The following is a 13,642-nucleotide window of genomic DNA, read 5'->3' on the forward strand; positions in this document are numbered from 1 at the left end:
ATCAGAATCTAACGAATCATTATTCAGAATGGTGGAAATGAAAACATTAAAACCAGTTTTCTGGAAATGGAAATGATTTTTTAAGACGAGAATTTGAATCATTTTCAAGTTTCAGCTGGCTGTTAAACTGTTGTTTTCAGAACTTCTTCTTTAAAAATGATATGACAGGTTTCGATGACATTTTTTGCATCTTCTTCGTTTAAATACTAATTTGAAACCCCTAATATGCTTATTTCTTTTCTTCAGTTTTTGAGAAGGGTTTTAAAAAATAAATAAAAGGCTTTCTTAATATACATTTCAAAAAAAAAAAAAAAAAAAAACTCATCTAAATCTGTGAACTCAGTTTCATCTGCACCAAAACATCTTGCTATTGTTGTGTCACACAAAAAGATCTGGATTTAACAGGATATTATTGTAATCCAGGTATCGTTTTATGTCCGTTGGCCTTAATTTTTTTTGTACTGTAATCTGAGATTTGATGAAGTTTTGCTCTTTTCTAATGAGGTTCTAGACTTTGCGATCTTCCTGTTTTAATTTTTTTTCTCCAGTTTTTAGATCCCTCATAATTCGCATGCTTTGACGCTGATTCGTATTCTGAGTATGTGAGACCACCACCCCCGGAAAAAAAAATTTGTACTAAAATCCTATCTTAATTGTTCGGTGAGTTAATTTCGAATAAACCAATTGATTAACGTAAACTATTAATTTGGTTACGAAGTCTTAGTGTATCTGAGAAAGACATTCCTTTTCCCCCCACAGATTTTGACTTTTGTCTCGCAAAGTGTGGGGCGCAATCACAATCTGGAAAGCATGGTCTCAATAGTCTACTCAAGAAAAACTGTTAAGTTTTGGGCCCCATTATGTTAGTTTCATGTTTCTTGTTCATCGTTATATTTCTGGAACTTAAGTTAATAGGAAACCTGTTAGCACTGTATTATAAAACTAGTCCATTCAAAGAAAATTCATTAAAAAAAATTTTTAAGCTACTTTTCTTATTATTTTATTTATTAATAGCCGAACAATCTTGGATTGTAAGATCTACAAATTTTTACATTATTTTAAGCTATGAATTTTGTTTTAGCTCACTGTACATATATTTAGCGTTGCCTAAACTGTGAAATATTTTGTTTCTTGGGGATGAGACTCGAAAGTCTCTAAGCTACTTTGCGGATTTTAGTGAGTTTCTAAAATATTCGTCATACATTTTAGTGATGTTGTAAACATGATTCCTTTCTAAATTGTATCCATTTCTTAATTTCAGACAAGTTCTCGTATTTGATTGTAATAATTTGATTCGCATAATTTATTGTCTTAATTTGATTGTCATAATTTGAATTAATTGTTAAAGCTTAAATACTAAGTATGAAGAGAATTTGAATATGAGAAACATAATTTTTTAGAAAGATATATTTAAGTTTGTTGTTTCTAATATCAGTAAGCCTGCTTGGTGAGACCAAGAGAATTTTAAGGCAGAGGGTGCGTTTCTTGTATTTCAGTGGTGTCATCTATGGCCAAGAATACGACTTTAGCCACACACACCTCACAACCCGTTGATAGGGCGGACCCATTAATACACCCATTCATTCATCCACAGATCGTAATTTTGACCTGAACCAGAGAACGATCAATCTCTAATTCTGTACCCCCAGAGGTATAATTTTTTATGGAAACATGGAGAACTTTGTGACCCGACAGATTTAACGCGCACCAGTCCCCACTTGCAACACGGATCTTCGGCCGGTGAGGATGGAACCCACGACCTTATGGATATGAGCCCGACGCCCTACCAATTATGGTATCCCGGCCTTAAATTTAAGTTTTAAAACGTTTATAAATTTATATTTTGCCCTTTGATTATTTGTAGATATTTAAAAGAATGTATTGTTCAAATAAAAAGCAAACTACATAAATTTGTATTAATTTGTTTATATTTCTGTAAATTTCATAAGAGACACTCTTCGAGTTGGGGTGCCTTAAAGTTTAGGAATACATTACATGATGAAACTTCATGAAATTAACATCTTAATAATTTTTATATTTCATATACCTAGTTAATTTCAATATACTTAGTAAATTTCATACCTTATATTTCATATACCTGTAGACTTAAACTATGTGATTAGCATTGTTTTCTTGGTCTAGTGTTGAGTATTGTGAATGATAGAGAAAAGTTGTACAAAACTGGATCCTGGAGTTTTTTCTTTTTTCCCCAGAAGTTAAATGAATAAAATTGCTTAAGTTTAATTTGAATGATAAACTAGTCTTTTAGCTCCAAAATTATTGTTTAATGCAAAAAAAAATGTATTTTATAGGGTAAAATAAATATTTTTTGAGGTATGCTAGTACTTAAAAAATGTATACCAGTACCCGACTTACCGAACTTGATTGAATAAAATAGAAAAAAAAACAATGTTTTTACCTGCTGAAACATTTATTTAAAGCATTAAAACAACGCAATAGCCTTTCTGCCTTGAGAAATGTTTAGTGATTTCAAAATCAAGGAAGATAAGTACTTTTGAATATAGTGACCTAGGAACTTTTAGTAAATTAAGTTAGTTGATAATGCTTTTCATTATTGCAACAGGCTCCCCGTGCCCATCTTTTACAGTTGAGGTACTGTAACCAATTTTCTCCCGATTTTGATTTTGTCTAGTCTGACTTAATTTAAATATTTATTACATATTATTCTTAATTGAACTGCCGCATATTTAAATGGACTATGAAATATTCTTTTAACACATGATTTCAAGATCCAATTATTTTATTTTTGCCTGCAGATTATAAATAACGAATAGAGAAAAAGAACTGAAATTACTGTTTTTTTGTGACAATGTCTCTCGGACGGACGATATTGCTTTTGGTTTATATTTATCTATTCAATTTTTATTTTTGCTGAAATGTAATAGTGCTATAGTGTTAAGGACCAAACATAATATTAAATGGGCATAAAGAATATTTATTCTCTCGGACGGACGATATTGCTGTCGGATTAGCTTTATCTAATCTATTTTCATTTTTGCTGAAATGTAATATCGATGTAGTGTTAAAGGATCAAAGACAAAAATAAATAGACATAAAGAATATTTTATTCGTTTATTGAAGAAATAATCTGCAGAGCAAAGCATATATTTTATTTTATAACCGAAGTTTAAGAGTTGACCTTTTTCTAAAAATACTTTTAAGTTTGGAATTTCAAACTTACCTAGTCTCAATGTAACACATTTTAGCGAATAAAATTAAATATAAAATATTCTAGAGTATTAACTAGTTACTTAATAAGAAAGGAAATAGTTTTCATATTGTTCTTCGCAACTTAATACGGAGGTACGATCCGCCTTATGCAATCCCATGTCTTAAGGTACACTGTATGAGCACTTTGGGTGCATCATCCGTAAAATCCAATTCATCATAAAATCCATTTTTACCTTAAAATAATTGTACCGTAATTTTTACAATAATATTTATTTAGTTAGAGTGAGGCAAAGATTTTATAGTAATTATCACTGCATTAATTATGGTACATCAGATTTTTTGTTTCGTAGCATATTTAAGTGAAAATGGATTTACGGTAAAAAGTACCGGCATCCTGAGTGCCAGTAATTTTACCGTATTTTGATCCGGAATTTTTTACACTGAACTATTGCATGGGAAAAAATAAAATTTCTTTTTTTCCGATGATTGGTAGTAACCTCTGTAAGATTTAAAGTATTCAAACTTTAAAAAAATACTCAAAAAATATTCCAATGAAATGTTACAAAGATTGAGTGATTGTTTGAGAAATATTTCTGAACTTAGTTCAAAATTGTATTATAGGCCAATTTTTATAGGTACATTGTTTTTTAATGGTGAATAAAAAAATAAACTTAAGTAAAGATTTATAATTTTGTTAACAAAAACTGTCACTTCTCCTTCTTAACTTCTTATTATCCTTTTATCAAAACAATTCGACAGATGGCGCTTTTCTGGGAAAATGGTATCCAAGGGTGAAATTTCTCCTGTCCTCTACGTCATTTAGGATCAGGATAGTCTAAAAACAGAAAATCATTCTTCTCCAGCGTGATTTCATCCTAAGCATCTTTAAGGAACCAAAGGATTGTCATATCCCGTAGTTTTCCAGGATTTAGTATAATCTCTAAGCGCCGGATGTCACAACAAGTCCCGTTTAATGTAAGTATAATGTTATTTTTATAAATCTTCAATATTTCACAGTTTATTAATGTTTACTCTTATCACTTAGCAGTAATTTTTATATTGCGCAATAAAATTAATTGTGGTATCTCGGTTAGAGTTACTAAGTCAATAAACTATAAAATATTAAACATCAAACAATAGTGTAGAAAGATTTAGATGTTTCATTGAAGCGAAGTTTTTTTGTGTGTCATCAGCTATCGCATACATTTACAACAGTAAAGTTGTGGGCAATCTATTTTTCTATTTAAAATTTACTTCATAAGATTGTTTACTTGGATTTGATAGACGGAATAAGCAATTTTCTTTCATTCTGGTTTGATATAAAAATTAAATACCTGATGTGTGTAGAATTTAAATTAATTCTTTTAGAGCCCTTTCAAGAAAGATTATAACTATTTTGTCTGTGATATGTTGATGTGATTTATATAATTCTCTGTAATGTACAGTCTAATAACAACGTATGTATACTTTTTTATGTGTCCTGCATTCATCGCAAACCTTTACAACAATTAAGTTGCTGGCAAATTTTCTTCGATACTGAATTTTCTTTTTTAGGCTGTTTATTTGGACTTAATAAGAATTTAAAATATTGTTTTACACTAGTTAAATCTTAAAAATTTATTACATGATTTGTTCATGCTTTAAATTATTTATTTTTGTGCACTTTCGGAAAAGTTCGCAGTTATTTTGGCCAAAACTTTGACCAGCTGATGCTTAATAAATAATTTGCATAATAAACTAATATAATTGAAAGTATTTAGAATCAAATTCTTTAATTACATTTAGGAATGACTTTGATATTCGAATAAAGAATACGTTTTTGAAGAAATACGATGTTTCTTTTTTAATTAATAAAAAACAATTACTATAACTAAACTGAGAATTTTTAATAATTTTTAATCAGAATTCGAATACTAAAAACTTTTATTATTCTTTATAATGAGTACATCATGCTATTCTCTAATTAATCATTAGTGATAAGAATCAATGATTTTAACTTTTGTTTTGGGAACGCACAAGTGATTTCAGTTGACTATGCACAAGTTTAGTAAAACTTTTAATTACCTAAAACTATATTTGTAACGATTTTATGTTGTCTAATACTTTATAAGGATTTTTTTCACATTTAGTGTAATTTATTCGTTTGACTTTGTTGGTTGATAAATGTATATTTCTGTGAACTACGTTAATGATTTTAACTTTTGTTTTGGGAGCACAGAAGTGATTTCAGTTGACTATGCACGAGTGTAATACAACTTTCAATTGCCTAATATTATACTTATAGCGATTTTATGTTGTCTAATAATTTATAACGATTTTTTTCACATTTATTGTAATTTATTCGTTTGACGTTTTTGGTTGATAAATGCATATATCAGTGAATTACATTAGAGATTTTAACTTTTGTTTTGGGAGCACAGAAGTGATTTCAGTTGACTATGCACGAGTGTAATACAACTTTCAATTGCCTAATATTATACTTATAGCGATTTTATGTTGTCTAATAATTTATAACGATTTTTTTTCACATTTATTGTAATTTATTCGTTTGACGTTTTTGGTTGATAAATGCATATATCAGTGAATTACATTAGAGATTTTAACTTTTGTTTTGGGAGCACAGAAGTGATTTCAGTTGACTATGCACGAGTGTAATACAACTTTTAATTACCTAATATTATACTTATAGCGATTTTATGTTGTCTAATAATTTATAACGATTTTTTTCACATTTATTGTAATTTATTCGTTTGACGTTTTTGGTTGATAAATGCATATATCAGTGAATTACATTAGAGATTTTAACTTTTGTTTTGGGAGCACAGAAGTGATTTCAGTTGACTATGCACGAGTGTAATACAACTTTCAATTGCCTAATATTATACTTATAGCGATTTTATGTTGTCTAATAATTTATAACGATTTTTTTCACATTTATTGTAATTTATTCATTTGACGTTTTTGGTTGATAAATGCATATATCAGTGAATTGCATTAGAGATTTTAACTTTTGTTTTGGGAGCATAGAAGTGATTTCAGTTGACTATGTACGAGTGTAACACAAGTTTTAATTACCTAATATTATATTTATAACGATTTTATGTTGTCTAATAATTTATAACGATTTTTTTTTTCACATTCAAGAGTAATTTATTAGTTTAACTTTATTGGTTGATAAATGCCTATTTCAGTAAATTGTACTTAGGGATTAATAATTTAAAAATACTTCCTGAATTTTTAAATACCGAATTAAAAATAGAATCCTATAAGTTTTAATTTTTTTTATACCAAATGCTTCATGCTATATTTAAAGATAGTGATTCATGCTATAGTAAAGATAGTGATTTTGACTTTTCGGGGAATGCAGAAGTGATTTCATTTGATTAGTTGACGAGAGTTTAGAATGATTTTTATCTACCTAATATTTTGATAATGGTTTATTGCAATATTTCGTGTGAATTATCTAGTTTACTTTGTAGTACTCTGTTGGTTAATAAATGTAAAATTTCATAAACCATTCATAAAATAACAATTGTTCTTATATTTTAATAAGATCTCTACTGCATATTTTTATTTTGAAATTCTGCTACACCTTAAGTAAATGTAAGTTTTTTTTTGACAATCATGAAATTGACAAACAAATCAATTATTTATTGAAGATTATTATTAAATTTTCATATAATTTAATAGCAATTCCATAATCATAAAAAGATTATCATTGTTGAATTCTAATCTTAAAGCAGCATAAGTATATTATTTACTTATATCTTTTATAAGAAATATCTTAAAATAAACTATCAAATTTTTCTCTACTGGCAATCTGTTTTTATGAATAATTTGTAAGTCAAAAAGAAATCGTTTGTTTACTAAGTTCAAGAACAATAACTAGTATAATAACTAGAATAGTCAAACTACAGAGCGGATGGGTGGTTTTTTTGTGACTTCATGACTTTGTGATTCTGAATTTAGTAATTCTATTTAATTCTGAACTTAGTAATGTGAAAATGTGAATACGTCTACAATGACATAAAAAGACGTGTTTCCAGGGCGTTTTCTTTGAAACTGGAATTTAAGACGTATGTAATGTAAATATGAATCATAAAGCAAGAAATATATATATATATATATATATATATATATATATATATATATATATATATATATATATATATATATATATATATATATATATATATATTTCTAAGAAATTGATGGAAGTATGCAAATAACAATTGTTACAATGCAGTAACATTAACACATCATTATTATTTATATCCATAATTTTTGTAACAAATAAGGTGATTTGAATAACTTAAACTGTAATAAAATTATTCCATTCACAGTGTATATTGAATGGAATACAGCAAGAGCAATAAAATTTAGGTAGTTATTTTTAAATCAAAAATACAAAATGTTATGGAATGTGATATACCACATTCTTGTAAGATTATTCAATATTTTAAATGTCAATATAGCAATTAATTATTGTTAATATAATTAATAGCTGTTGATGTAATTAATTGTTGTTAAAATAGCCAAGCGTTGTTAATACAATTAGTTCTTATTATTTTAATTATTGTTATTTTAATAGTTATTGTTGTTAATATAATTATCGTCGCTCATATTTTTATTGCTGTTATTATAATTATTGTTGTTTATTTATTTAATTGTTTATAATTCAGTTTACATTATGTATTATGATTCATTAGTTATGATGATGATAGATACGTTTAGGAATAAAACTGCATGATACAAAAATGCATCCAGCCGACATTCAAAGTAGATAAAGAAACAAATCTTTATCGAAAGTTTGAAGAGGGCAGAAATAATCAATGAATATAAAGAAAGCTTTATAAGTTATATGCAGGGTTGAAAATGTGCTGAGGAAAAAAAATGATCGACATTCGCATATGATTTTTTAAAATTTTGAGGGAACACACACAAAAAAAAAGGAAAGAAAGGAAATGGAAATATAAAATATAAACTGTAAGAATTAACTGTAAATTCTGCATAAAAAAGCATTTTTCTCCACAGAAAAAAACTGTTAAAAGAAAAGTACATATTTTTCTGTTTTTAACCGTTTCCCACAAAAAGAAAAATTCCCGTTTTTTTGTGTGGACTTTTTCTGCATATATGACGGTTTAAAGCTGTTTTGTTGACAACGGATTTTCTCTGTTTTTCACCCTTATCCTTAACGGAATAAGGACAATTTAAATTCGAGTTTTTGTCATTCAGTTTTGCTTACTGTACGACAACATAATCTTTTTTCAAATCAGTTTACGATTATTTTCTGTAATTGTTCTTAATTTTCAACAATTATTTTATGGTTTGGAACATTGTATAAAACAACAACAACTGCGAATTGTTAAAATGATACTCTACCGGATTATTACGCTTTTTCAGACATAACTTTTTGGTAAATTAAGTTGCCATACAATTTTATACGTCACAATAATTTTAAATGCTTTTACACTTAAATAGGATTTCAATAAGACTTTTAACATAAAGGCAATTAGACCTTCGGTAAATCAGAGAACAGAACATTCTCCTCGAATCCCATTTTCGAATCCCAACGTTGAGTGGTCTTACAAATTCTGCTCGTGCTTCTCACTTGCCTATATACAGACAATTATTTTATTTAGTTCTTTTTATTAAAATAACGGAATTTGTTTCTTAAAATAACAATGCTTATCTGCTTAAAAGACAGATGTCCATTTTTAAATAACAATATTTTTCTGCGAAATAAACAGTTTTGTACTGGTACATCAACTAACAGTTTTTTTCCTTAAATTTAAATGATTTTTCTTACACCGAAAGACATAGATATGAACTAAATAGTAAAATGAAAACATAAAAGAGCAGAAGAAACTATTTCTTTAAATTTTGTGCAGTATTACTATTTTTTCTTTAAATGAACAGAGTTTTGGTGCTAAAATATTGTACTTAAATTGTTAAATTATTCATTTTGATATTTCGTTTCTTATTTCTTAATAAATTTTTATATTTCAAAACAATCTCTCAGCATCCACGCTATTTGTAGGTATTTATACGAATAGCCACTTTGATCAGTTTGATTTCTTGTCTGCTTTAGATTCCCAAAACTAAATCAATTTCAATCCATCAACGTGTAACTAATTTATTGACTGTTGCTTTGCAAGCATTAAATTCACTGAACCGTCTGTCTTTAAACATTGGGATCCTCTTAAACATATTATTTTACTATTGATTTATTCTCTTAAATTTTATATCAATTATACGGTATAAATTGTGACTCTTTAGAAAAGCACTAGTTGGCGTTAAAATAAAAGTTATAAAATGAAGAAAAAAAATCGCATTTCAAACAATTTTCGTGTCAATCGTAGCATTTCACGGTTTTTAGATTAGAAAAAAAAAAGTTCCATCTATTTCCATCTAAAATATTCCATCACTCCGTTATTCCCGTGGAGAAAAAACAATCTTTTTATTCAATCTTTTGTGAGATATTTTTCTCAAAATATTGATTCTTATTGCTTTATTGCATTTTTAATTTTCAATTGATACAATAAAAAAATTTACAGCATGTGTATTATTGATATATTTCCATTGCACATAAGATTTTTCTTTCTTTTTCACTTTCTGCGATTTTGTTTACAGTTTTTGATTAATTAAATACCTCATGATTTTTAAGAAATTTTTGTTAACATATCGATTATAAAACAGGAATACCACTACATTGACAATGCATTCCTGAAAATACAATTAATGTCATTTTGAAATTCGTTAATTGTATTTTTCAAATGAACTTCTGAGTAAGTAAGTTACCAGTGAACTACATTTTCACTTATTTAGATTTGAAACAAAATATAATATAGTTCAGAAAAGTTATTTTTAAATTAAAAGAAAATAAAAATAATTATAGTAATAATAATTTCTCTAAACTATATTGCTTATTAAAGTTTCCGCAGAGTTTGATATAACAATAAAAATAAATTAATGATTCATACTGATACAAATTGAATAATTGGATTTCAAAACAATGTTTCATCACTGAATAAAGGTCCGTAAAATTACCGTACTGTATGGTAATGGCATTTCTGGTAAACAAAACACATGTTTCCAAAATATACGGCCTATTTTTGGTTACCAAAATATACGGTAACCAAAATATAACCAAAAAAAATTTATACGGTATTTAAACTATCCATTTGGTCATCTTTCCGTTCATATGGTGATGGTCTACCGGAAATTCTGGTTTTCAAAATTGTAGTTCTTATTACCACACATTTAGTAAAAAATACAAAATTGAAAAGTAAATTAAACCGAATAAATGGTTTTTATGCCATGTTCCAAGGTATTATAACACATTTTTCCAAACTTTATCACATATTATAAAACTATATTTTATGGTTAATTTTACTAAAATCATTACCAAAGTGCTCGGTAAAAATTACCAAGGCTTTTGGTGCTCCAATAGAGCCAGAAATACGGCACATTTTATCATATTTTGGTAGGTTTGACCATACTTCTCTTCGCAGTGATTTGTTAGTCTCTTTATGAAAGTTAATTTATATAGATTTAACAAAATTCAGAAGCCAAATATCATTTAAAATAAATAACAAGTCAAAATTTTTTAATAAAAATTGCAAACAAAGTGTGGAGGTCTTTTTATGTAATTTCTATGACAATAGTCTCCAGATGTTCCTGTTAACATTTAAAACAATGCTTTTTTTTTAGAAATATAATTATATTATTTATTTTTTGCTTTGGAAGAGTGAATAACAAAGCTATTTCATCGAAAATCAGAGACTCTTCGGAAAAAAAAATCTTAACACAGATTATCTCAATACGGATTAATAATCTTAATACAGATTAATAATCTTATCGTAATCACGTAAATGTTCAAAACAATTGTAATATTTCATGAAAAGTAGAGTTAAAAAAAGGAAAGTAGTTAAGAAAGAGAAAGTAGTTTGAAAAGGAAGAAAAAAAAAACTTCTTAAAAAGATATCAATGAAGACAGTATTTACGTAAAAACTACGCAAATGAAATAATTATTTTTTCTCCTTTCCAAATTTATGACACCTTAACTGAATTGATAATTTTCCTGGACACTCAGAACACCAAATTATGAGAGCTTCAGCAGTTTTTATACGTTTAACTCCCAGAAATCGCATTTTAATTGTTTACGAGCAGCCTGCATGCTCAAGCAGTTTGTTATTCCTATTTTCTTTTTTTTTTCATTTTCAACTTCAAAGTATTAGAAACTGGTTGTACTGCTTTTTTATTTACTCTGACTTTCTCTCATTAGTTGAAATTTTTCACTAATGATCTCTGTTAAGTATTATCCGTCTCTTCAATAGAAACTTAGTTGAATTCGTTTTAAGTTTTAGACAAATAATGATTCATTTTTCAAGAAAATAATATTGTTTTCATCGTTGCTCGAAGCTATGCTCTAGTTTTTCTGGTCAAATTAAGTTTTAACGCAATAGTATGCAATAGTATCTCTATTATGAAAAGAATTTTAAATATTACTACCTCTACTACTATAAAAGAACTTAAAATATTTGAGATAATATTTCATAAAAAAATTACGAAAATCGCAAACGAGTTTTCATTGGTTTAAAGATAAATTTTGTGAAACTGGGTAAAAAATATATCCTAATAATTTATATATTCTAGAAAATTCTGTTGAAAATAATTTTAGGACTATTTATAAACTTTAACTCCTTATTAAATATAACTTTTTATACCAAATCAACAAGTGTCTTCAATTTAATGACCATGATTCTATACCAAAATTGGGCAATAATGATTAGTTGGAATAAGAAAAATAGTATAAAATTGAATTTTCCAAAATTCTCCCATAATTTTGTAATAGTGAATTCCCAAAAGTTCGCTATATAACGATAATTTACAGTAGAAGATAGTACTGAGGATGGGCAATAAAAAAATCTAAAAGGGGAAAGAGGCATATTTACTTTTTCTCATTTTTAGTTAATCAACTAGTTAGATATTTTTCAAGCAAATTAGTTACAGCAAGTGGTACATCAAATATGAATAAAAATGGTTACCATTTTGCCTTTTTTTAAAATAAGGGTCGCTTAAACAGTAGAAAAATGTGAAGAGGAAGATAAATTATTTTTTGCTCATAAAATTTTTATATCTTTCATATTAACATTTTGACAGTGAATTGAAAACTTGGCGTAATGGAGGGCTTTTTATAGAATTAACTTGAAAACTTGACTTAATGAAGGACTTTTCATAGTATGCCCTACTCGTTAAATCAAACTTTTACTGATTTTTACTCTAAAGTGCTTTTCCGGTGCTTTTGATTGCATTTCCACCAAGTGAATGTTTTCATGTTTTCAAATTTTTTAGAATATCGTAGAAAATGAGAAGAACTTATAGAATCAGATGTAAACAAATGATTTGAATGTAATATAGTCTTATGTTATATTGGCCAGGTACGAGTCTTACACATACATTATTTCCCAGTTTAAATATAGTACAATACTTGCAAAATAATATACAAATATGTTTCCATTTATAATGCGATTATTTAACCAAGAAAAACTAGCCCCTTTTATAATAATCACATTGGTCAAACATTCAAAATGCACTACTTTAGTGTTATTTTTCAAATTAGAGTGTTTCATTTTTCTATTTGTTACATTATTTCGTTTAACTAAGCTCTGATCCTGATGTTAATCATTATATTGATTTGCATAATCATATCTAAATGCAATAATCCATATAATACATAGTATAGATATTTTTAAATAAGTGACTGGCAATTTGCACTACCACTTATCAATTCCACCTATTGCATTTTCAGCTTTCTAAGTTGTTATCATATCATTTATATATCACATAAATATAATCATTTATTCAAGCAAAGAGAAATTTTTCATTACACAAATTATCATGCAAAACAGTATTTTGTCTTAAAATTTTTTCCTTAATCAAAGTAACGCTTACAGCCCACATCTTTGGCTCATTTTATGGTTAGGTTGTTCAAAATTTCGGATCCTATGTTATTCCAGTTACATTGAATGGAACTGAATAAATTTGACTTGTAATATTTATATATTTTTTGCTCTTTTTCAAATAATCACATGAAATCATGTGTATTCTGCATAATGTGATGTAGTCTTTAAAACTTTGCTTCCCAATTTTTGTTTTTGGAAGTGGCGAAAAGATAGTTTTATCCCCTTTTACGATCAAAATTTGAAGCAAAATATAAATTTAAACAGTTTTAAAAGCAACGTCACAAATTAAATTAAGTACCGTATTTGCATTATTTCAATAAAAGATATAGAAAAAAGAAAGGTGTATTGGAATTAACAAGTGGTAGTGTAAGTATTATTATTTTTTTTAAAAATATAAAGCAATTTTTTATTCACACTAATTATTTTTTATTAAAGAATTATTAGTTATTTAATTTACGAACAAAGTTGTTATTGAAATTTTA

The 13,642-nt window shown here is 27.1% G+C and overlaps 1 protein-coding gene across 1 annotated transcript in view; it reads left to right on the top strand.

Annotated features, from left to right (window-relative positions):
• The first annotated feature begins 3,951 nt into the window (after nucleotides 1-3,951).
• LOC147801259 (cyclic nucleotide-gated cation channel subunit A-like) overlaps nucleotides 3,952-13,642 on the top strand; it is a 66,633-nt gene continuing 56,942 nt past the window's right edge. The window contains exon 1 of the mRNA XM_087155445.1: nucleotides 3,952-4,167. The gene's annotated coding sequence lies outside the window, so the exon portion shown is untranslated. The remainder of the gene's footprint in view (nucleotides 4,168-13,642) is intronic.

The sequence above is a fragment of the Parasteatoda tepidariorum genome, chromosome 11 (genome assembly GCF_982258835.1).
Source record: "Parasteatoda tepidariorum strain Cologne lab strain chromosome 11, Ptep-v5.0, whole genome shotgun sequence".
NCBI classification, from domain to species: domain Eukaryota; kingdom Metazoa; phylum Arthropoda; class Arachnida; order Araneae; family Theridiidae; genus Parasteatoda; species Parasteatoda tepidariorum.